At 38.1% G+C, this 26182-nt stretch overlaps 1 pseudogene; it reads right to left on the bottom strand.

Annotated features, from left to right (window-relative positions):
* Positions 1 to 14661: 14661 nt before the first annotated feature.
* Positions 14662 to 26182, bottom strand: LOC149016467 (disease resistance protein RGA2-like; annotated as a pseudogene).

The following is a 26182-nucleotide window of genomic DNA, read 5'->3' as shown; positions in this document are numbered from 1 at the left end:
TGTGGGGCCGTCCCCCATTTCGCGCGGGGGGGTTTTGGGGGGCGGGCAAACGGAAATATTAGGGGGACCGTACTTTACGTAATAACCATATCAATTCTTTCATTGCAATACAAGCGGTAGGCGGGTTTGGCTATTTGGGGGAATAGCCCAAGGACAAACGAATATATTAGAGTGTGGGGCTACCGTACTTTACGCAATAACCATATCAATTCTTTCATGGCAATACAAGCGGTAGGCAGGTTCGGCTATTTCTGGGAATAGCCCGAGGACAAACTAGAAATATTAGAGTGTGGGGCTACCGTACTTTATGCAATAACCATATCAATTCTTTCATTGTAATACAAGCGGTAGGCGATTTGGGAATAGCCCGAGGAAAACGAATATTTGAGTGTGGGGCTACCGTACTCTAATAATAATCATATCCATTCTTTTATGGCAATACAAGCGGTGTAGTAGGTGCTTTTCAGCTTTAATGAATGTAGTAGTGTTTTTCAGTTTAGTTGAATGTAGTAGTGTTTTTCAGTTTAGTTGAATGTAGTAGGTGTTTTTCAGTTTTAGTGAATGCATGGAAAGTTATTTCAAAGTAGTTTTAAATCGTGAGATTGTTATAGTTACTTGGAAAATGGTCACATTCAATTTTCATTAAAAATATATTAACATACAAAGGGAAGCGACCACCGCTCGAAACCCGATTATCCAAAACGCAAAGGAAGTTGTGGATTTTATGGTTTATGGAATTCACGTTTTTAAAAAGAAAAGTACCATGAATTTGAATGGGTTGGGACTTGGGATTTGGAGAGATTGCGTGTCATAGAATTAATAGTATTTACTATTTACAAATGGGTTTGGGAATTGAGACTGAATTATTCAAATAAATCAAAACTCACGAGATCAACGATTTTGATGAAATCTCGCTGAGTATCGCGGGTTCAGCCGGGTAGCGGATGTAGGTAGGTTTTCCGTGAAAGTAGTAGGTGTTTTTCAGTTTTAGGGGAAAATGTATTATTTAGTAGATTGTTATAGTTGTGAAAATATCACATTTCTTCCGCTTTATTTGTGGATTTTATGGTTTATGGTTTCGTTTTGAAAACATCTATCTACTCCCGTGGGTGGTTTGCAATTTTGAATTTGTGTTGAGACTTCTAATGTCAAGTAGTAAGTTATCTAGACAATTATGCTTTTCATATTTATGCTTCGGAGGATTAATAATGATCAACACTCTTCCCATTTGGTATCGAGCCTCTCTTCCCAACTTGGTATCGTGAGCCTTCGTGAAATTGTTGTTTTGTGAGTCATTTAAGTTTCTAGTTTGAACCAATGAACCGTAGTTTAATGAAGAATATCAACTATTCCCATGAAAGTTTAACACGGGGAAACCGTATATGTTTCTCTCAGATTAAAATTTCTTTATTTTCAAGTTTACCCATTAGCTTTAATTTGTATCTTCTGAGATTTATCCTAATTATATTCGGGGTATTATCTTACCTTGGTGGACAATTGCCCTCTTGAGTTCCAAAAAAATTGTATCAAGATAACCTCTCAAGAAAGTCGCTAAGGAAATGCAGCAACCAATAATGGCCTATGGAGAACTAAAATAGACCATTAAAAGTTTTCACAATTGTTTTATTTTATTTTTTATGAGAAAAAATATGCCATATATTAAGAATAGATTATAACCATCCACCTTTTTTTTTTGGGGCAGGCATTGCTAATGTAATTGAGTTTTAGAGATTTGAAAGGCTTCACAATTATGTGGATTAATCCAAATAACTGTTTAGAAAATGAATGATTTCTTCTTCTACTAATGGGGGCTTCCACAAATGGATCAAAAATCTTGTAATCAGTAAATCACAATTGATGAACAAAAGAGACTAACACGAGATACTTTGTACGAAGATCGATCCCTGATCCAAGAGTGAAGAACAATAATTATGGTATCAGTATAAACTCTGGTTGGTCTAATAGTGAAAATTATTGGGTGCGGTATAAGATCAACGTCAGACAAGGGGATTCAATTCGATTATAAATTGGGGGCAAGAGAAAAAAATGTTTGGCCATTAATTAACCTGGTTGAATAGCCAGATATACAATTCGGTGTCACTTTCCTTGTAAACGGTTAACTCTTTTAAAGATTCTATCTATCACAATAGATGCAACCCAATCAAATCTAAATAGATGAATGGATTGATGTCTCCTGAACGGTTCATACTAGCTAGTTTGGATCAAACAAATTTACCTTGATATATTAAATAAAAAGATAATTAGATTTCTACCTTTGATTTCTAAAACTGAAAAACACCTAATACATTCACTAAAACTCTAAAAAACACCTAAAACTGAAAATCGCCTAATACATTCACTAAAACTGAAAAACACCTACGGCATCGCTGACGGCATCTCCGGCGGCATCGCTTGCATCGCAATGTAAGAATCTATTTGGTCAAGATCAGCGCGCGGAATACGGTAGCCCATGTTAATTTTTGTCGTTTCCCCTATGGCTATTCCTGAAAGAATTCTGATATTTGGTTTGAATGCTCAGACACTAATGTTAGCTTGAGTAATGTAGTTATAGTTTAATCAATTACATTAATAGGGAGTTGAGATATATATGGAAACAAACTTAAACAAAATACCAATTCTATGCCTGCAACAGGGTGAACGTCGAGCTCAACCTATCTCTTCTCTCTCTCTCTCTACTGCTGTAAGATGGTAAATCCAGCTTATCCAAATGACCTATTTCTCATGCCACCGGGGGTGGAGTGGCCACTCACAGATGTTGAATGTATTGCTTTACTGGGTTTAGACCCCGGAGAAACTCAATAGCCTTTCTTTATCATGATAAAGCTGGTTCCAGTAACCGATTTAACGCGTCTGAGGATTATTGGAAAGCATAGAACCCAAAACGTGCATACATTGCTTGGAAGTGAACTCCAACAGGGTGAACGTCAAGCCATAACTGTATATGCCTGCAATAGGAACGGAGAAAATGATACCTTTAACTGCTACATCACTTGTGATGATAAAATACTCAAGCTAACGTGAGTGCTTGGGCATTCAAACCAAATATCAGAATTCTTTCATGGTATCCCCCTGGTGTCGGTTCGGCGCGCTTACATTTCCACCCCCCCCTTTTTTTGGAGCCGCCCCGCCCGCTTACCTACCTTTCGGTGTTCCCCCTGGCCCCCCCGGGGGCGGGTGCCCCGGCCGGGCATACCTCCCCCGCCGCTTCCCGGCGCGCGCCCCCGTCTTGCCCCCCGGGTCCCCGTGCCCGCTATTCCTAGGAATTCTCGAATAGGCCCGAATTCATGTAGGTAAGGGTCTATATTTGCAATATATTTGACGTTGCACCTAAAGGTACCAATTGCTCCAGTGATACTGCGGGCATATAAATTTACCCATCGACTTTCATGGTATCAGAGCCACTGATCTTAGACATATTATGATGTTTCACATTGCCCCCTAGGCTATTCCCAGGAATTCTCGAATAGGCATGAATTCATGTAGGTAAGGGTCTATATTTGCATTATATTTGACGTTGCACCTAAAGGTACCAGTTGCTCCGGTGATACTGCGGGCATATACATTTACCCGTCAACTTTCACCACGCTGCATTAATTTTCCAAGCAACGTATCCATGTTTCGGCTCCTGTTCGTTCCAATAATTCTTAGACGAGTTAAATCACTGACTATAACTAGTTTTCTCATTATAAAGAAAGGCTGTCGAGCGTGTCCGCCGCCCAACCAAGAAATCCATCGAACATTTGGAGGTGGCCACGCCACCCCCTGTGGCCTAGGGAAGAGCTGATCTAGATAAGCATTTGGATTTGGATTTGCCATCTTACAGAGATAGAAGAGAGCTCGAGCTTGAGAAGGAAGTGGGAGGACGACTCTCACTGTAGTGTCTACAAACATTTATAATCAAAAAGGATTGGTGAGATAAGAGAGAGAGAGGAGGAGCTGCGGAGGTACTGTTTTCAACAGAGGGGGTTTCATAGAAGGGGAAGGGAGCAGGTCTTGGGGCAGGGGAAAGGGGCATCGTAGTAAGGAGAATATTATTCCGGTAATATTGGGGTCCTCTTCACTAGAAGACATGAATTTTTGCATCCATTAAAGCTCCTGAATTGCTGCATTGTTTGGCATATATGCAACAGAACCCGCGCATAACCCCAAACATCAACTTGCCTATATCTCTGCAAGCCATCCCACCAAGACAAACTTTAGTATGATTAAGTCAATCATCACTTACTTTTTAGTTTTTACTGCCTTCCCATACTTTCAAACACAAATTCTGCAAAACCCCTTGAGATTGCAACTACCCTTATACACATTTTCATCATCTCTCTGAGTTACTATTTCTGATCAAACTCTTCCATAGTCAACCCCTCAAATTCCCCCACCAATACACCTTTTCCACTTATTCCTCCTACTCTGCACCCTACTCCACAACTCTCAAAACTAAAGACCGAGACAAGAACAGATGAGTGAAGAGGAATAGGAACAGGGGAGGTGTTGCAGAGCTTCCCAGGCGGAGTGACTTTTTCTCATTCAATATAGTTTTAAGTCCATTTATCTTAGTTCTTATAAAGAGATTGGAAACGTTCAAATCAAGAAGTGGCTGCAACAAAAAGACCTAGACCTATTTGAGCCCAACCCAATTACTACGCAATCTACACTTCAAAACCCATCGACCCATCTACCATCAAATCCATAGCCTCAAGACCATAATAGCCCATTAGCCCATTAGCCCTTCCATAGATTTAAAAAAAAAATTGTATTTTTATGTGTTATGTGTCTTCTATTCCACAGATTTTAGGTCCGAGAAGACGAGCAGTGGCAATACAAATCGATTGGTTAAATGTTCAAACCAATTCTGAATTTAGGGTTCGAAGAGAAACTTAAAGAAGACGAAAATCCTAATGTATCGAAAACCACAATAAGGAAAAGAGCGGATTGCAGATAAAGTTGAAGTGGGAGACATAGGTGAGATGGGGTGGAGAAGATGAGTTGCAGTGGGAGGAGATACGATGGAGATGGGTTGCAGAGGGAGGACTACCGGTGGGGAGAGAGTTAGGGAAAATGAAAGAGGAATTTTGGAATCGGGTAAAAGAGGGTGTGTTTTGTAAATTAGTAAATTTTAGACCCTTGAAATGAAAAGAAAAAAAAAATAATTAAAGTAAAGAAAATTGGGTTGCCTCCCATTAGCGCCTTCATTTGACGTCTTTGGCTAGACCTGGTGCATTTTCATTCCTTGTATCCTGGAATACCAAGCTCAATTTCAACATTATGCACTTGAAAACCTTCATAAAAAGGTTTTAACCGATGACCATTAACCTTGAAAATTTTATTAGTCTCAAAACTTTGGATTTCAACTGCACCATGAGAGAAGACATTAGTAACGACAAAAGGTCCTAACCATCTAGAACGCAGTTTTCCTGGAAACAATTTCAATCTAGATTGGTAGAGCAAAACTTTTTGACCAATTGTAAAATTCTTACCTCGCAATTGCTGATCATGGAAAGCCTTTGTTTTATCTTTGTAAATCCTTGAACTCTCATAGGCTTCGTTGCGAATTTCTTCCAACTCTTGTAACTGAAGCTTTCGTTGTTCTTCAACTTTGTCCATTTCCATATTGCATTGTTTTACAGCCCAAAATGCCCTATGCTCCATCTCGACAGGAAGATGACAAGCTTTCCCAAACACTAAACGGTAAGGAGACATACCTATAGGTGTTTTGTAGGCTGTCCGATAGGCCCACAATGCATCATTAAGTCTTAAACTCCAATCTTTTCGATTTGGATTTACCGTTTTCTCAAGAATGGACTTGACTTCTCGGTTTGACACCTCAGCTTGCCCACTTGTTTGTGGATGGTATGCAGTGGAAACACGATGAGTGACATTATACTTGAGGAACAATGCTTCAATCACTTTATTGCAGAAATGAGTGCCTCTATCACTAATCATTGCCTTGGGTGTGCCAAATCTAACAAAAATCTGTGACTTGACAAAATCCACAACCACTTTAGAATCATTAGTTCGGGTAGCTTTAGCCTCCACCTATTTAGAGACATAATCCACAGTAATTATATAAAAATTACCAAAAGAATTAGGAAAAGGACCCATGAAATCTATACCCCAGACATAAAAAATTTCACAAATAAGTATAGGGATAAGGGGTAATTGATCTCTATGTCCTAAGTTCCCAGTTTTTTGACAACGCTCACATGATTTACAAAACCTATATGCATCATGAAACAAATTTGGCCAATATAACCCACATTCTAGAACTTTTCGAGCCGTTCTTTTTGGACCAAAATGTCCACCACAAGCATATGAATGACAGAATTGTAAGATGTATGATATTTCTTGTTGATGGACACATCTGCAAATAATTAAATCTGAACAATGCTTCCAAAGGTAAGGATCATCCCACACATAATATTTGGCATCACTTTTTATTTTATCTTTTTGAGCTCTAGATAAATCCTTAGGTAGAGTTTTAGTAACTAAATAGTTAACTATATCTGCATACCAAGGAACCTCATTAAGGAAAAAGAGATGCTTATCTGGGAAATTGTCTTGTAGTGGAGATGAGTCTTCACTTGAAATCAATCTACTCAAGTGGTCGGCAACTAAATTTTCTGCACCTTTCTTGTCACGGATCTCCAAGTCAAATTCTTGTAACAAGAGTATCCAACAGATCAGCCTCGGTTTTGCTTCTTTCTTTGAAAACAAATATTTCAGAGCTGCATGATCAGAGTAAATAACAATTTTAGTACCCAATAAATAAGAACGGAATTTTTTTAAAGCAAATACAATAGCTAAAAGTTCTTTTTCCATTGTTGAATAATTGCATTGTGCACTGTCAAGAGTTCTTGAAGCATAATAAATGACGTGAGACTCTCTTCCAAATTTTTGTCCAAGAACAGCTCCTATTGCATAATTACTTGCGTCACACATGATTTCAAAAGGGTGGTTCCAATCTGGTGATCTGATGATGGGGGCTGAAGTCAACTTGTCTTTTAAAATGTCAAAAGCTTCCTTGCACGCTTTATCAAAGTCAAATGCTACATCCTTTTGCAATAGTCTGCACAAAGGTTGTGTGATTTTGGAGAAGTTCTTGATAAAGCGACGATAAAATCCTGCATGCCCCAAAAAAGAACGAATCTCCCGTACAGTTAACAGATAAGGCAATGATTTTATAATATCAATTTTTGACTTACCAACCTCTATACCTTTTGCAGAAACGATATGTCCAAGAATAGGTCCTTGATCTACCATAAAGTGACATTTTTCATAATTCAAAACAAGATTAGCTTCTATACATCTCTGCAGCACTTTTGTTAGGTTAGTTAGACATATATCAAAAGAATCACCATACACTGTAAAATCATCCATAAACACTTTTATGATGTTCTCAACATACTCAGAAAAAATACTAACCATACATCTCTGGAATGTAGCAGGCGCATTGCAAAGTCCAAATGGCATCCGTCGGTAAACAAAAGTACCAAAAGGACATGTAAATGTTGTTTTCTCTTGATCCTCTGGTGCAACCAGAACTTGATGAAAACCTGAAAAGCCATCCAAACAACAATAATGAGATTTTCCTGCTAACCGTTCAAGCATTTGATCAATAAATGGGAGAGGAAAATGATCATTCCTAGTTGATGCATTCAATTTACGATAATCTATACAAACTCTCCATCCATTCTGGATTCGAGTGGGCACCAACTCACCATTCTCATTTTGAATCACAGTGATGCCAGTTTTCTTTGGAACTACTTGAACTGGACTTACCCATTTGCTATATGAGATTGGATAGATCATACCTGCATCAAGGAGTTTTAAAATTTCCTTTTTCACTACCTCCATCATAGGTGGGTTCAAACGGCGTTGAGGTTGCCTAGAAGGTTTACAATTCTCTTCAAGCAGGATTTTGTGCATACATGTTGAGGGACTTAAACCTTTTATGTCCGCTATGGTCCATCCCATAGCCTCCTTATATTCCCGAAGCACTCTAAGCAATCTCTCTTCTTCTAATGCATTCAACTTACTTGAAATAATTACGGGGAGACTTTTATTATCACCCAAGAATGCATATTTTAAATGATTTGGCAATGTTTTGAGTTCCAACTTGGGGGCCTGCACAATAGAGGGTAAAAGTTTTGTGTTAGAAATAGGAAGATTAGCAAAAAGAACATCAACTCTCATTGGTCTAAGTGACTCTAATTCAAAAATAGTATTTTGCAATTCATCCTCTATTGCAAACTCTTCTTTTGCAAGCTGCACTTTTCTAAGAGTTAAACCATTACTAAGTGCAATTTTTAACTTGTCTTCATCACAAAAATTAAATATTTTTTGAGCTCATCACAAAAATTAAATATTTTTTGAGCTAGAGTGTCAATGGCATCAAAAGCATAAACATCATATACATCATTAGGATATCTCATGGAAGCATAGATATTAAATTTAATGATCTCGCCATCAAACTCCATTGTTAATGTTCCATCATGCACATCGATTTTAGTTCTAGCAGTTTTCAAGAAAGGTCTCCCCAATAAAATCAAACTTGAATTAGGAGAATAGTCTTCTTCCATATCAAGTACACAAAAATCTGCAGGAAAAACTAAAACATTTTCTAACACTCCTTCAGGATAAACATTTGATCTATCAGCCAATTGAATTATTATGCCAGTATTCTTTAAAGGACCAACATTCAAAGATTTATAAACTGATAAAGGCATAACATTAATAGAAGCACCCAAATCACACATGGCCTTCTTAACTTTCACATTACCTATTTTACAAGGAATGACAAACATACCTGGATCTTTGCACTTTGAAGGTAATTTCTTTTGTAACACAGCTGAGACATTCTCCCCCACACTTATTTTCTCATTGCCTTGCAACTTTCTCTTATTAGTACATAATTCCTTAAGAAATTTCGCATAGCGAGGAATTTGTTTGATAGCATCAATTAAAGGAATATTTACCTCAACTTTGCGAAATGTCTCAAGAATTTCTTTTTCCTCTTCAAGTTTTTTTGATTGAGAAAGTCTTGTTGGAAAAGGAGGAAGTGTTACTTCTTTTTCTGTCTCCTCTCTTAAATTTGAATGATAAGCAATGGGTCTTTCTAACTCTTTACCACTTCTCAATGTCATGGCACTCACATTTTGCTTTGGATTGATAATTGTTTGTGAGGGCAATTTTCCTTGATTCTCAAGCTTACTTACTGAAGATGCGAGTTGACTGATTTGACTCTCCAAGTTCTGAATACTTGCTCTTGTATCCTATTGGAATTGATGAGAACTAACAGCAAGAGATTCAACTAATTGTTCAAGAGACTTATCTTGCTTAGGAACTTGTTGATATTGTTGATCAGACTGCCTAGGCTGATATTATTGTTGGAAATTGTTAGCTCTAGGCCCATAACTCAGATTTGGGTGATCCTTCCATCTTGAATTGTATGTGTTTGAGTATGGATCATATCTTCTTTGTGGTGGACCTGGGAATCCTCCAACAATATTGGCATGTTCATGAGTCTCATCTTGAAGTGTTGGGCATGCATCTGTGGCATGATTTGTTTTGAAGCAAATACCACAAGCCTTCACTTGTTGGATATTTCCTACAACCAATTTTTCCACAAGAGAAGTTAGATTATTCAAACGTTGGTCAATGGAAGAGACACTTACCTCATTAACTTTTCTTGGTGGATCATCCCGTCTAGTCCCAAATTGTTGAGTGTTGGCAGCCATATTAGAAATTAGATTTCTTGCCTCAGTAGGGGTTTTATGTACTAACGCACCTCCACTAGCAGCATCAATCATATTCCTATCCATGTTAGATAACCCTTCATAAAAATATTGAATTAGAAGTTGGTCAGAAATTTGATGTTGGGGATAACTAGCACACAATTGCTTAAATCTTTCCCAATATTCATGAAGAGTTTCTCCATGATATTGTCGGATCCCACATATATCTTTCCTTATAGTAGCAGCCCGCGAGGCAGGAAAAAACTTTTCAAGAAACTGCCTTTTCATCTCAATCCAGGTGGTTATTGAACCAGAAGGTAAGTAGTATAACCAATCTTTAGCTTTTTCAAACAAAGAAAATGGAAAGGCTCGTAACTTGATTTGTTCATCGGTTACACCATGTGGCCTCATTGTGGAGCACACCACATGGAACTCCTTGAGATGTTTATGAGGATCTTCAACTGCAAGACCACGGAAAGTGGGGAGTAAATGAATCAAACCAGATTTTAATTCAAAAGCAACCTCAATATTTGGATATTCAATACATAATGGTTGTTGGTTCAAATCTGGCATGGCTAAATCTTTTAAGGTCCTCTCATTAATATTATTAGCATCCATGATTTTTTCTTCAACCCCAAATAATCCAATTAAATCAATACTAGCAGATGAAGAAGATGATACTCCCTGAAAATGTTGTTTGGTTTCCTTCCTCAATCTACGGGTTGTTTTCTCAATCTCAGGATCAAATTGAAGTTCACCTGTACGAGTAGATCGAGGCATAAAACAAACAACCAAGAGATTAAGAAAAATAAATAAATAAAATAAAATAAAACAAAGCAAAATGAATAAATCTAAAAGAACCAATCCCCGGCAACGGCACCAAAATTTGGCGGGTGTCGAATCCACCAAAGATAATCCTTATCTCAACTGAATTTGTATTAGTAGTGAGTAGGGTCGAATCCACAGAGATTGGTGAAGATTTATTCTTTGATAAAAATTGGGGGGTTTTGAATCAACAAATTAAATAAAAATAAACGAATGCAGTAGTTAACAAGAAAATTAGAATAATAAAAACTTTCGATCAAGAGTTAACTTCAGTATTGATTCTCTCAATTGATCATTGACTTAAAAAATAAAAACTTTAATTTCGGAATAAAAACTTTAATTTCGGGTAGATTGGTTATGGTCATTGATGATCAGTCCTCTAACAACCAATATTTCCCTACTTTATTGATAACCTTCGGATCTGTCCTTTGAGTTATTCCCTAATTAATAAACATAACATTCGGATCTGTCCTTTGAGTTATGTTTATTAATCGCATTAAAAATTGAAAGACCCAATCCCTAGTCAATAAACCCGGAAAAGCCTTGTTTATTTAAACTAGGATATACATTCTTATAGCAAACTCTCCAGGGCATTGATTACCCATTCTAGAATGCTATTTGTCACTTATATAAGAATTGACTGAGTATTGTATTAATCATAAAACAACATGCCTCTTGTCTAAGGATTAATACAATAACATAATAAATATAGAAAACGCATAAATACCTGAGAATTAAAGAAAACTGATAATCCAAAGTCTCACAATTGATGAAAATCAAACTTCCATTAATCTTGATCGAAAGCTAGAATTAGCTAGACATGGAAAAGAAAAACAAAGAAGTGAAAATAGAAAACATTATGCCGTTCTTCCTCAGAACTGTGGCTTCCTCTTGTTGTAGCTTGTGTGTGTTCTTCAATCTCTGAAAATGCGTTCCTTCTTATAGAGGATTCCTGCCAATTCTGCATTCTTTCCAAATCTGTTATTTCCATCGTTCGCTTTGGCAATGCAATTCTTCCCAATTCAGTTGTTTCCTTTCGTCATCTTTGCCAATGCAATGGTTTCCAATTTAGTCACTTTCCAATTCAGCTTATTCCTTAGATGTCTGATCGCAAGAGAGAACGAAATATTTGCTTGCTGAATTAAGACTTTTTACGAAAATCCTTCTGATTTGGGCAAGATCAAACCTCTAGCTTTGGACATAATCAAATCTTCCATCTTAATTTAGGTGTGATTCTTTGATTTGATTTAAAGATGTGCCAATATGGTTCTAACCATTCTTTTTATAGATTTGATATCCGAATGCTATAATCTGTCCATATCCAAATAAAACAACCAATTAGTCTCATTAAAATATAAAGGATTTGATATAATATTAATGCAATTAAATGACCTATCAAGTCCGAAAGACACCTATAACGACGTGTCCTATCGTGTCTAATATGTTCACCAATTCAGAATTTTGTTTTCTCGAAATTTTTGAATTTTGTGGGGGATTGTTGTAATTTTCATAGTTTTATTTGAAAATTCAAAAAAACTACTTTTCTAAAGGTTGAGTTTTTTCCTAAAAGACACCTAAATGGCCAATAGGTGTCTCTTTTGGAAGGCTAGTTTGGTGGCTAACAAACATGCCTTAAGGGAAAAGATATATCCTTTGGAGACAACCTTCGGTGGTGTCTCTTGCTCTCCTATATAAAGGTGGGAGGGGTTTGTTATTCTTGCACAAATGTTTTGAAAATCATTGGTTTACTTTAAATTGTGTCATAGAAAACGAATTGGTGAATGTAGCTTTATGGATCCCTTAGTCCATCAATTACAGAGTGCACCGTCTGAGATGGAGGGGTTGACTGATCTTGGAGGTGAAAACACATTCTTGACCCGTGTTCACAATTCGGGGGCTTTTAAATACCTTAAAGAAAGTGTCGTTACCGGCACGTTTCAACTCCGTCAATTTTCGTTTATCAAGATGGATGTATGTAACAAAGCTTTCGAAAAGGGTTTTGTTCATGCCATTTGAATCAAGATAAGTTTTCTAATTCTGCTTTATTTGTCTTATATGATTGCCTTGTGGTAATATATTTCCAACATGGTTTGACCACATGCTGGACCACTTCTAGTTGACACCAATATCGAGTTGCCCCTTGTCGAAAAGGCTAATTGAACCCTGGCTGCATGCCTAGAAAATCCATGAAGAGATGGAGCTGTTATGTTGTCCAACAATAAGCGTACTCCCCCCCCCCATCAAATTCAACTATTAATGCTCTGTAGGTATACGTTTAATGCAGTATACAAAGTTTTGCAAAATAAGCAAGAATGCATGTCCAACAGAACACTTTCATAACCAGAACTAACTCAGAAAACCAATAGCAGTAGCAGGAATACATCTGTATCGATCATGAACCAATAGCAGGGGTGAAGGTAAATCCTGCTGCAACTATTGCAAGTTGTGAAGCATCCAAGGGGACCGGAACCTTCAGGATTGGAATTGTAAATCATCGATCAGAGTCTCTCCATTCTAAACTGAGAGCGACATCAATGGTTTCACTATCTCTGCAAATTTGGAGCTGCATAAAGTTGTAAACCCTCCTGATTCTCATGAACTGCACAGAATCGGACACAAAATACAAAAGCAGTTCAATATTCTTGGGAAAGGGTTGGGCACAGGTTGGGCACATGCTGCAAGTGCAAGCTAGTGCTGTGGGGACGGGGAGGGGCGAGGGGAGCATTCCATGGGGCAGGGAAAAGAGACTAGCACAATGAGTTACAAGATTAAGCCACATCTCTTCCTCTGGAAAAAGTAACTTCTCAACAATAGGAAATTCTCAAATGCTTTCTAAATTTGCTTGAGAGTTGAGACTAATCTGAAAATTAAAATCAAAAGTTTTCAAAAATATTTCAAGGTCTCAAGAGTTAACAAGTAAAGTAAACTCAAGTTGTTCCCCAGTAAACTCAAAATGCACTAAAGACAGATTATGAATATCTGCAAAATTTATATTTCATGAGTCATCTTTTACTACTATGTTTTTATATAATAGACACTTCCAAAATCAAGGCAAGTGTAAGACATTTAATTGACATACATTATATTAGTCCGGGGTAGAATAAAAAAGCACAATAAACATAAAATTGAGTCACTTGTGCAGAGAGTAAATTTCCAATTAGCTAAAACACAAGCACACATAAAAGAAATGTACGAGCATGAACTCATAAGATTAAGCACATCAACAAGTGAAATTCAATGACCTTACATAAGCAAAACTAGAAAACAGAAAATTAGGGAGTCTAGAAGAACAAGGTAGGTCAAGGAGAAAACAAGAAAAAAAGACAAAAAAGAAAGGAATCCAGTTTAGGTCATGTAGAGGGATGATGTATCCAACCTGAACCATTACATATATAGAAAGTGCAGCTCAGATTGGGCATAAGACCATTCCAGTCCAACTCAACAATACATCCACTTTATTTTCTGAATTTCCTTTGCTTCAGAAATTAAATTAACCTGTCCTTTTTTGACATTTCAACCAGTTTTGAAGTCTCTGTTCTATTACAGAAAGCTCGTTTTGCTTCAAACTTTACTACTGGTGGATAATGGTCGGGCTTGCCAAGGAATAGAAACTCAGATTCAGGATTCTCATATACAGTGAAGGTTTATCTTGTTCATACCTTTCCATGGCTCTGTGTTTCACTGCCCAGGTCTGGAATAAAATTTCCTTTATCTTTCAAAAGAAACTCGAAGAAAGAAAGGAGAATTTACTACCTTTGAAGTCTGAACTTATTTTAAGAAAAATTGACGGCAAATAGAAAACAACAAGGTACAAAAGTTTATAGGTTCGAAAGGAATGCATCAATAATAATAAAATAAGAAAAACGATGTGTGTCTATATGGCAATGTATGGTAAAAAATTTACCAAGACACACACTCAAGACCACAGTCAATGACAGCCACTCCAGTGAACAATGACTTTGTAACCATAACAAGCTCCATTCTTTAATTCTTATCAACGAAAAATATAGATCTATATAAATTTATAGAAGATAAGAAAAACAGGGGAAAGAAGTAATAACTCGCTAAAAAAAGCACTAGATTTTCAAGCATTGGTTAGAAATAAAAATTCAAAAGTAAGCAACAAGTAGAAGGTAACGAACCTGTAGAGTGGGGAGGAGTAATGACAATGTAATCAGGATCAGATTCATCATCTACGGTCTCCAGGTAAGGACAGTGTCTTATTCTCAGCTTACGCAACTTTCTCCATATTAGCTGCTGTATCTTTGACTCTGAGTGCTTCAATTTGGGGCAGCTCCAAATAACCAACTCTTTAAGTGATGGGAGGTTCTCCAATCCTTCTGGGAGGCTTTCTAATTTTGAACAATTTGAAATGGTCAACTCTTGTAATGATTTTAGATTTCCAATCCCCTGCTGTGACAAAGGTTGGATGAGATTATGACATCCCCAGATGGCCAACTTCTCAAGTGCTAAGAGAGATCTCAGCCCATCAAGAAAATCTTGAAGTTTATGACACTCGATCAACCAAAGTACCCGTAAGGATGTCATTTGTTGCAGACGGTTGGGGAATGATGTCAAATTAAAGCATTTCTGGATGTTGAGGGATTGAAGCAAAGAGAGTTCTCCCAAGCTCTCTGGTAGAGCTTCTAGATTGGAACAATTAGTTATTTCCAACAGATGGAGCTTTCGGAGTTTTCCCAACCCCTTCGGTAGAACTTGCAGATTAGAACATCCACATATCGCCAAAACACGAAGTCCCGTGGGGTTTCCCAACAAAAATTAAAATTATTTTTATAAGATTTTATAATAAATTTTTTTTTTTGTGCCCACCCTCCCCAACCCCCCCCCCCCCCCCCCCAAAACAACCAAAAAAAAAAACTTAAAATTTCAAAAAAAGAAGCCAATTCATATCATGTTAGGTTTTTTATTAAAATCTATATTATCTATATATTAAGTTTCAAAATTAGTTTTTGCATTTCTTTTATTTAATTGTTTTGTTTGTGTGTGGCACCATGAGGTAAGGGTGGTAATGAGGCACCATTAGTAAAGAAGACCCTTCATGACCATGGTTAAAGGAGGCCCTTCATGACATTGGTCATGGGTCTTAAAGGTCTTGATCATGGTGATGAGGTGGGCTAACTTGAATGGTGGAATTACTCAAATTCTAACTCTTGACCTTTATTTCTCATTTCAACTTCATGACCATTCATAGCCATTACCATGAGTGGGGGTTAAGGTCTTTGAATGGGTTAAAGCCTATTCATTCCAAAGAAGTGAATATGAGAGTTACTTCCCCAAGTAGTGGGGAGGTTAGGTCAAGGGGGTTTATTCACATTAGTGGAGGAGGGACAAACCATTGATTCTCCATTAGTGGAGAATTGATTCTCCCCTTGTGGGGAGGTGTGGTTTGGGCCTATATAAACCCAACTCTTCCTTGCATATTGTGTGCTATTGTGACTCTCCTCACTCACATTATTTGTTTTACAAAGTTCATTTCTTTCTTGAGTTGTCTAAGTGTTGTGCTCTAGCTTTTGGCTCCTTTAAGGGACTAGAAGAACTACCTCATCTTCTAGTTGGAGGTTGCTTTATCTTGGAGGCGGTGGTGCGAAGAACCCTTGGTAGTAGGGTGCATCAATTACCTTAAAGACAGCATCAAGGTGTGACTCAACCTCATCAATCAGTGGTTCGTTCGGTTGCTACTTCAAGCTCTTCAAATTTGCTAAAGACGATCTTCATTTCTCAATTGTATTGCGATTTCATCTTTGTATGTTTGAAGAATTTGTAATACAATTACCCCAACAAGTTTAAGGTAATTTTTTGGAAGATCCAATGGCAAGTCTTGGAGATGGCGATTTCAACAAAGACGGAGACAACAACATTGAGGTTGTTGATGGAGTTAACACCGGAGGAGATCCTTCAAACAATAGCGTTGAAGGTAATGTCAACAAACAAGGTGACGACACTTTCGTTGCCATAGATGGTATGAGATATCCATTCCTTGCTACTCATGATTCAATCCCCACTAATGTAATTCCAACGATGACGGATCTTATCCCGGATTTGGGTAAGATGAGGATTGTCACCGAGTTCGACAAAATCGAACAGTTTGGAGGTCAAAACTTCAAAAGGTGGAGGCAAATGTTGCTATTTGCTTTAGCCCAAATTGGGGTGGCATTTGCCTTGACTGAACCCATGCCAGAAAAAAGTATTGATCCTGTTAAGGAGGGCAAAAGGGTGGCTTGGATTCAAGCGGACTACCAATGCAAGAATCGAATTCTGAATGCATTATCTAATGACTTATACCATGTGTATAGTTCATTAGAATATGCTTATTCGATTTGGGATGCTTTGGTTAAAAAGTATTCTCTTGAAGATGCTGGTTCAAAGAAATACTTGGTGGCTAGCTTTCTAAATTTTACTATGAAAGATAGTGACACAATATCAACCCAAATTGATTTATTTCAAATTGTGGTTGGGAAGCTAGCAAAAGAGAAAATGGTCTTACCTGAAGAATTTGTAACCGGTGCCTTGATTGAGAAACTTCCACCTTCATGGAATGCTTTCAAGATGTCTATGAAACATAAGAAAACAAGATTGACCTTAGACCAGTTGGTTGTAAGGATCAAGATTGAAGAAAGGAATCGGTTCAAAGACAAAGGTGAAAAAGACCTTGGAGAAAGTCGCCTAAAAGCGAACTTGGTGGAAACCAACAAGCAAAACAAGAAGAGGAAAAGTCATCAAGAATATGATGAGTCTTCTAAGAAGAAGAAACTGACTTGTTTTGTTTGTGGAAAGGTTGGCCATTTTAAGAAAGATTGTAGGTTTAAGAAGAAAAAAGTTGAAAAGGTGAACCTAGTTGAAGATGATGTGTTTGTAGCTATGATCACAGAAACCAATTTGGTTGAAAAACCAAAGGATTGGGTGTTGGATAGCGGTGCTACAAGACATATCTGTGGTGATCTCAAGATGTTTTCCTCCTATTCCATGGGCTCAAATGATGAAAAGGTATTTATGGGAAACTCCCAAAGTGCCCTTGTTATGGGAAAAGGTAAGGTTACTTTGAAACTTACTTCGGGAAAAACTATTGTTCTCACCAATGTTCTCCATGTGCCGGATATTAGGCGAAATTTAATTTCAATTCCTTTGCTTAATAAAGTAGGAATGAAGTTGGCTTTTGAAAGTGATAAGGCAATTATCACTAAAAACAATGTATTTGTGGGAAAGGGATATCTTAGTGAGGGATTGTTTGTACTTAGTATTTCTAATGTTGTAATTGAAAAGGCTAGTACCTCTTCTGCTTACTTTGTTGTTTCGTCTAATTCTTTTGATTTGTGGCATGGTAGGTTAGGTCATAGTAGTGTAAAATATATCACCAAACTATGCAAGTTAGGGATGATCACTGAAAAGGTGGAATCTCCCAAGGACAAGTGTAAAACTTGTGTGGAGGCTAAGTTAACCAAAATGCCTCACAAGACTATGGATAGAAAGAGTGATCTCTTGGAATTGATCCATAGTGACTTATGTGACTATAAGTCATATGAGTCAAGGGGAGGAAACAATTATGTTATCACCTTCATAGATGATTATTCTAGATTTATCATGATTTATTTGCTCAAATCAAAGGATGAGGCCGGAAAGGCATTTATATCTTACAAAACGGAAGTTGAAAATCAACTTGGCAAGAAGATTAAAAGACTTAGAACCGATAGAGGGACTGAGTATTTTAATCTTGATAAGTTTTGTGAGGAAAATGGAATTATCCATTGGAGTGCAATTGATAGATTACTAAGGTACCTAAAAGGTACTATAGACTATAGTTTACACTATAGTGGTAAACCAACAGTTTTAGAAGGGTATTGCGATGCTAATTGGATTTCGGATACAAACGAATCCTTAGCCACTAGTGGGTATGTGTTTACACTAGCAGGTGGTGCAATCTCTTGGAAGTCCACAAAGCAATCATGTGGAACAGGTTCTACCATGGAAGGCGAGAGTTCATAGCTTTAGAGGAAGGCGCAGTTGAACGTGTTCGAATGGCTTAGAAGTTTAATGGCGGATATACCATTGTGGGAAAAACCGACGCCATCGGTATCACTACATTGTGATAACCAAGCAGCTATTCACTTAGCCAAGAATAAGGTGTACAATGGTAAAAGGAGGCATATACGCCTTAGACACAATCTTGTGCAACAGTACATAGATGAAGGAATGATAGCTATCGATTATGTGAAGTCAGAAAGGAATCAAGCTGACATGTTCACAAAGGCTATGTTTGTCAAAAACTTGTGTATTGCATCTACAGGAATGGGGTTAATGCCTAATCCTCGGGTCACATGATGGATACCCTACCTATGTGAAGAGGCTAAATACCTGAATTAGGTTCAAGGGGTACAAACGAAATCATGGGAAGATCGGTTCAGTACTACCATTTATAATTATTCCATTCTAGGGTGTAGATGAAGGTAATAGTACTACCACAAGGGTAAGGTTGAGCGAAGCTCTTAATTAGTCTAATCCCAAGGAATGTGGGGGTGTGTTAGTTGTGGTGCACATCAGAGACTAACCTAAGTGGATGTAGGTGGTTTGGCCGCTACTAATGAGAACTTATAGGCGAGTGCTCTAAACATTCATGAATCCAAGATAAGGGACATGGCCGGTTCAAAAGTCCAATGTGTAGTGTAAAAGGTAGCTCCAAAAGTCGACCTTTAGGACATGGATGATGGGGCGGTCAGCTACACTAATGAGGAAAGGTTCAAGGAGTCTGACTCTACCCGTACTTTGTAGCGCAACTCATTAGACCTAGTGTAGGTTCAAGTCCGAAAGACACCTACAACGATGTGTCCTTTAGTGTCTAATAAAGTCACAACACGAGTCCTTTTTTGCAATTTTGAAACTTGTGGGGGATTGTTAGGTTTTTTATTAAAATCTATATTATCTATATATTAAGTTTCAAAATTAGTTTTTGCATTTCTTTTATTTAATTGTTTTGTTTGTGTGTGGGACCCTTGAGGTAAGGGTGGTAATGAGGCACCATGAGTTAAGGAGGCCCTTCATGACCTTGGTTAAAGGAGGCCCTTCATGGCTTTGGTTATGAGGCTCTTCATGACATTGGTCATGGGTCTTAAAGGTCTTGATCATGGTGATGAGGTGGGCTAACTTGAATGGTGGAATTACTCAAATTCTAACTCTTGACCTTTATTTCTCATTTCAACTTCATGACCATTCATGGCCATTACCATGAGTGGGGGTTAAGGTCTTTGAATGGGTTAAAGCCTATTCATTCCAAAGAAGTGAATATGAGAGTTACTTCCCCAAGTAGTGGGGAGGTTAGGTCAAGGGGGTTTATTCACATTAGTGGAGGAGGGACAAACCATTGATTCTCCATTAGTGGAGAATTGATTCTCCCCTTGTGGGGAGGTGTGGTTTGGGCCTATATAAACCCAACCCTTCCTTGCATATTGTGTGCTATTGTGACTCTCCTCACTCACATTATTTGTTTTACAAAGTTCATTTCTTTCTTGAGTTGTCTAAGTGTTGTGCTCTAGCTTTTGTCTCCTTTAAGGGACTAGAAGAACTACCTCATCTTCTAGTTGGAGGTTGCTTTATTTTGGAGGTGGTGGTGCGAAGAACCCTTGGTAGTAGGGTGCATCAATTACCTTAAAGACAGCATCAAGGTGTGACTCAACCTCATCAATCGGTGGTTCATTCGGTTGCTACTTCAAGCTCTTCAAATTTGCTAAAGACGATCTTCATCTCTCAATTGTATTACGATTTCATCTTTGTATGTTTGAAGATTTTGTAATACAATTACCCCAACAAGTTTAAGGTAATTGATTTGGAAGATCCAATGGCAAGTCTTGGAGATGGCGACTTCAACAAAGACGGAGACAACAACACTGAGGTTGTTGATGGAATTAACACCGGAGGAGATCCTTCAAACAATACCGTTGAGGGAAATGTCAACAAACAAGGTGACGACACTTTCGTTGCCATAGATGGTATGAGATATCCATTCCTTGCTACTCATGATTCAATCCCCACTAATGTAATTCCAACGAGTGATGAGATCTTATCCCGGATTTGGGTAAGATGAGGATTGTCACCGAGTTCCGACAAAATCGAACAGTTTGGAGGTCAAAACTTCAAAAGGTGGAGGCAAATGTTGCTATTTGCCTTAGCCCAAATTGGGGTGGCATTTGCCTTGACTGAACCCATGCCAGAAAAAAGTATTGATCCTATTAAGGAGGGCAAAAGGGTGGCTTGGATTCAAGCGGACTACCAATGCAAGAATCGAATTCTGAATGCATTATCTAATGACTTATACCATGTGTATAGTTCATTAGAATATGCTTATTCGATTTGGGATGCTTTGGTTAAAAAGTATTCTCTTGAAGATGCTGGTTCAAAGAAATACTTGGTGGCTAGCTTTCTAAATTTTACTATGAAAGATAGTGACACAATATCAACCCAAATTGATTTATTTCAAATTGTGGTTGGGAAGCTAGCAAAAGAGAAAATGGTCTTACCTGAAGAATTTGTAACCGGTGCCTTGATTGAGAAACTTCCACCTTCATGGAATGCTTTCAAGATGTCTATGAAACATAAGAAGACAGGATTGACCTTAGACCAGTTCGTTGTAAGGATCAAGATTGAAGAAAGGAACCGGTTCAAAGACAAAGGTGAAAAAGACCTTGGAGAAAGTCGCTTAAAAGCGAACTTGGTGGAAACCAACAAGCAAAACAAGAAGAGGAAAAGTCATCAAGAATATGATGAGTCTTCTAAGAAGAAGAAACTGACTTGTTTTGTTTGTGGAAAGGTTGGCCATTTTAAGAAAGATTGTAGGTTTAAGAAGAAAAAAGTTGAAAAGGTGAACCTAGTTGAAGATGATGTGTTTGTAGCTATGATCACAGAAGCCAATTTGGTTGAAAAACCAAAGGATTGGGTGTTGGATAGCGGTGCTACAAGACATATCTGTGGTGATCTCAAGATGTTTTCCTCTTATTCCATGGGCTCAAATGATGAAAAGGTATTTATGGGAAACTCCCAAAGTGCCCCTGTTATGGGAAAAGGTAAGGTTACTTTGAAACTTACTTCGGGAAAAACTATTGTTCTCACCAATGTTCTCCATGTGCCGGATATTAGGCGAAATTTAATTTCAATTCCTTTGCTTAAAAAAGTAGGAATGAAGTTGGCTTTTGAAAGTGATAAGGCAATTATCACTAAAAACAATGTATTTGTGGGAAAGGGATATCTTAGTGAGGGATTGTTTGTACTTAGTATTTCTAATGTTGTAATTGAAAAGGCTAGTACCTCTTCTGCTTACTTTGTTGTTTCGTCTAATTCTTTTGATTTGTGGCATGGTAGGTTAGGTCATAGTAGTGTAAAATATATCACCAAACTATGCAAGTTAGGGATGATCACCGAAAAGGTGGAATCTCCCAAGGACAAGTGTAAAACTTGTGTGGAGGCTAAGTTAACCAAAATGCCTCACAAGACTATGGATAGAAAGAGTGATCTTTTGGAATTGATCCATAGTGACTTATGTGACTATAAGTCATATGAGTCAAGGGGAGGAAACAATTATGTTATCACCTTCATAGATGATTATTCTAGATTTATCATGATTTATTTGCTCAAATCAAAGGATGAGGCCGGAAAGGCATTTATATCTTACAAAATGGAAGTTGAAAATCAACTTGGCAAGAAGATTAAAAGACTTAGAACCGATAGAGGGACTGAGTATTTTAAACTTGTGGGGGATTGTTGGGTCATTTCAACTTCATGACCATTCATAGCCATTACCATGAGTGGGGGTTAAGGTCTTTGAATGGGTTAAAGCCTATTCATTCCAAAGAAGTGAATATGAGAGTTACTTCCCCAAGTAGTGGGGAGGTTAGGTCAAGGGGGTTTATTCACATTAGTGGAGGAGGGACAAACCATTGATTCTCCATTAGTGGAGAATTGATTCTCCCCTTGTGGGGAGGTGTGGTTTGGGCCTATATAAACCCAACTCTTCCTTGCATATTGTGTGCTATTGTGACTCTCCTCACTCACATTATTTGTTCTACAAAGTTCATTTCTTTCTTGAGTTGTCTAAGTGTTGTGCTCTAGCTTTTGGCTCCTTTAAGGGACTAAAAGAACTACCTCATCTTCTAGTTGGAGGTTGCTTTATCTTGGAGGTGGTGGTGCGAAGAACCCTTGGTAGTAGGGTGCATCAATTACCTTAAAGACAGCATCAAGGTGTGACTCAACCTCATCAATCAGTGGTTCGTTCGGTTGCTACTTCAAGCTCTTCAAATTTGCTAAAGACGATCTTCATCTCTCAATTGTATTGCGATTTCATCTTTGTATGTTTGAAGAATTTGTAATACAATTACCCCAACATATCACACAGGCTTTCAGATAGATCCATCAAATGTGAACACCTCTCAATCTTCAGCTTTTGCAGACACCACATCTTTTGCATTTCCCTTGTAAAAGAGACCAAAAAGTCACATCCATTAATCTCCAATTCCTTAAGGAACCCAAATCTGCCAATTCCCTCGGGAAGACGCCTCAGATTTGTACAATTAAAAATACTGAGCCTTCGTAGATGTGTACAGCGTAGGATTTCTTTTGATAAAACCATAAGCTTAGGGCAATTTTTAATTGAAAAATGTCTAAGATGTACCAAATATGGAATGCCCTCTGGCAATTCCTTTAAATTTGGACAATTTTCTATCTGCAAGTGCTCAAGGCACTTAAGTTTTTTTGTCCCCTTGGGAAAAATCATTGAATTTTTGCAATTTTCTATATGAAGTGTGTTCAGAGACTCCAGGAGCGACATCTCCTCCTCTCTTAGGTTTGTAAGATGATCACAGCTTTTGATGTGCAGCTTCTCAAGCCTATTGAGGTCGGGTATGTTGTGCACAAGTTCTTCTCTTGAAGAATTGAGTTGCTCTTCCTGATTTAAAAAACCTAATCCCAATAGAGATTTCAGCTTATCACATCTGTTAAATTCCAAAAGCTCCAGCTGCAAGAGACCCACGATTCTTGCATACTCTAGATTTTCACAGTATGAGATAATCAGTTTTTGAAGAGACTTCAAGCCTTTCAGATCTAGAGATTTTACATGGTGACATGCATGAATACAGAGTTCCTGTAAATTCATAAGATGCGAACTTCCATCATCCAACCATGTAGGGAGCCTGGATCCGCCAAAACGCAGTATTGTTAGAAGCAATAGATTTTGAGGAGGTTGGAGCTGCTCAACTATGAAGACTTTCTTCTCCCTATCCTGATCATTGGTACAAACATGCCAATCAGATTCCCATTCTAACATCAACTCCTCAAGTCTTGTTTTCTCCTTCAAATTTGCTTCTCTAGCATCTTTTTCATTTTTCACATTGTCAAGACCAATTAAACTCAATCTTCCTCGGAGATGTTTTAGAAACTTCAGCTCTTCAATATCAGCTTCATCAGAAACAGTAGTGTTGCCAACATGGAAGAAATTGAAGGTTTGAAGGTCACTCTGCTTCCTTATAAAACCTCTTGGTATGTTTCTCAAACTCCTTTCATTCTCTAGATGCCTCAGGTTGATCAGTTTTGTCATTCCTCTAGGCAATCTTTGAAGATTTACACAATGCGACAGCTTCAAAGTCTTTGCAAATGGTAGAGCTTTGAATGGAAGCAGGTAATGCTTTAAAAGTACCACAGGAAAGATCAAGATACCTCAAGTGCATTAAGTCTCCAATTGAGGATGGCAACTCGTCTTTGCTGAAATGTGTAAGTTCGAGTACACGCAGGCTCTTAAACTTCAGAAAAGGAGCATCAAGAGGAATGTTAACAGCAGAAGGAAGAGAACAAAGATATGTTCGATTTGACAAGATGGAATCATTTCCCAAGAGAGTTCGTGCAAAATCACGAAATAACCCATCCATCCTGTAATCTAATGGCTCGTCTTCTTCATGATCAAAATTCTCGATGAGAAGCAAGGACCTGTTTACCAAAGATTCAAAATAGGAATCACCTATATCTTCCATCAATAATCTTTTGACATGATGATCTCCTGCACCGCTGCTGCTAGTGGATGACGATGCTGCCGGTGGTGCTCTTGCTACTTCTTCTTCTAAGAAACCATGAGCCATCCATTGTTGAATCAAGCTTTTCTTCTCAATAGTAAAATTCTCGGGAAATACCCGAACAATAGGCAAAGCATCGTTTCTGCAATGTTGATGGTATGCTATCGTAGCACATCTTCAGAATTGGAATTTGAAAAACAGTAGCTGCAGATTTATCAGCAAGAGTTTGTAAGGCAGCTGCCCACCACTCTACGTTTGGTTTGAAGCGGAAGGCACGACCTACAGCTTTCAATACTAATGGCAAACCGTGGCATTGCTTAACAATTGTAGATCTCAATTTTCTGACTGGATGATCTTCGCTTCTCTCTGCAGATTCAAATGCTTCTCTCTCGAACAATTTCCAACTGGCATCTTCTGATAGTTCACTTAAATTATATGGAGCAGATGTACGCGCCACTGATGCAACTTCATCACTTCGTGTTGTGACGATAACTAGGCTCTCCCAGTCTTCACCACTGCTTAGTATTCTCACCAAATTATCCCATTTTTCTTTATCTTGGTCCCAAACGTCATCCAACACAATTAGAAAGTCTCTTCCACTCAGAGTCTCTTCCAAACTACTACTTCCAGTAGGGGGACAGGCTTTGACTATTTCTTCAGCAACCTTTTTTAGATTCAACTCCTTCTGTGACACGGTAACCCAAATTGCCTGAACAAAATATTTTCGAAACTGATCAAAAAATTTACTCGCTAGTGCCGTCTTCCCAACACCTGCTCTCCCCACAATAGGAATTATTAAAGTCCCTCTATCAATTCCCTGGACAGACAACTCAACAATGCCCTCTACATCCTCATCCCTTTCAATCACATCATCCTCAATATAATGATTAGACAGGGCCTTAGACAGGGCCTTATCAATATCCTTTTCTTTTCCTTTTGAGCAATGGGTTGGGGGAGCACCATGACCAATTTCTCTTTTCAGATTATTCAACACATGCTGGAGATCCTCGACTTTACTAGACATTAATTTGCGACGATACAACAAAAGTGGGTACCCACGTACTAACGATAAGGAAGAAATCATGCTTACCATCCTGCTGCTCGCTTCCCTCGTGATCCCTTCCTCCATCTGATGAAAGGTTCTCATGATCTCAAATGACAACTCGTCCAACTTGTCTTCTGCTTCATAAAATAACTCTCTAGTCTTCTCCAACTTTTTTCTTGCTGCTGTTTCATCCTCATGACCATCCAAACCCAAAAGCTGGCTTTCTAAAACCATAACTGAAAATTTCGTGTCATTTACAGCACTCCGAAGCTTTTCATACTCCTCCTTAACACCAAATTGTTGGAGAGTGGTAGAAATAATCATTTCTTTACCAGCTCCATTGTCTCTCATAGCCATTTTTCCTGTGTAAACAAGCAGTACGTGAGAAATCAGTAGTAGAAACTTGAAAGCAAGGAAACATGCATAAACTAACTGTAGAAGATTGATAGAGGGTCACAGAGAGCAAGTCCCTTACCAGCTGCAAAATTTCTCATAGCCAT

Source organism: Hakea prostrata, chromosome 5 (genome assembly GCF_041222555.1).
Source record: "Hakea prostrata isolate BN-2017 chromosome 5, UWA_Hpros_2, whole genome shotgun sequence".
Taxonomy (NCBI): domain Eukaryota; kingdom Viridiplantae; phylum Streptophyta; class Magnoliopsida; order Proteales; family Proteaceae; genus Hakea; species Hakea prostrata.
This window is presented reverse-complemented; position numbering and strand designations above follow the sequence as displayed.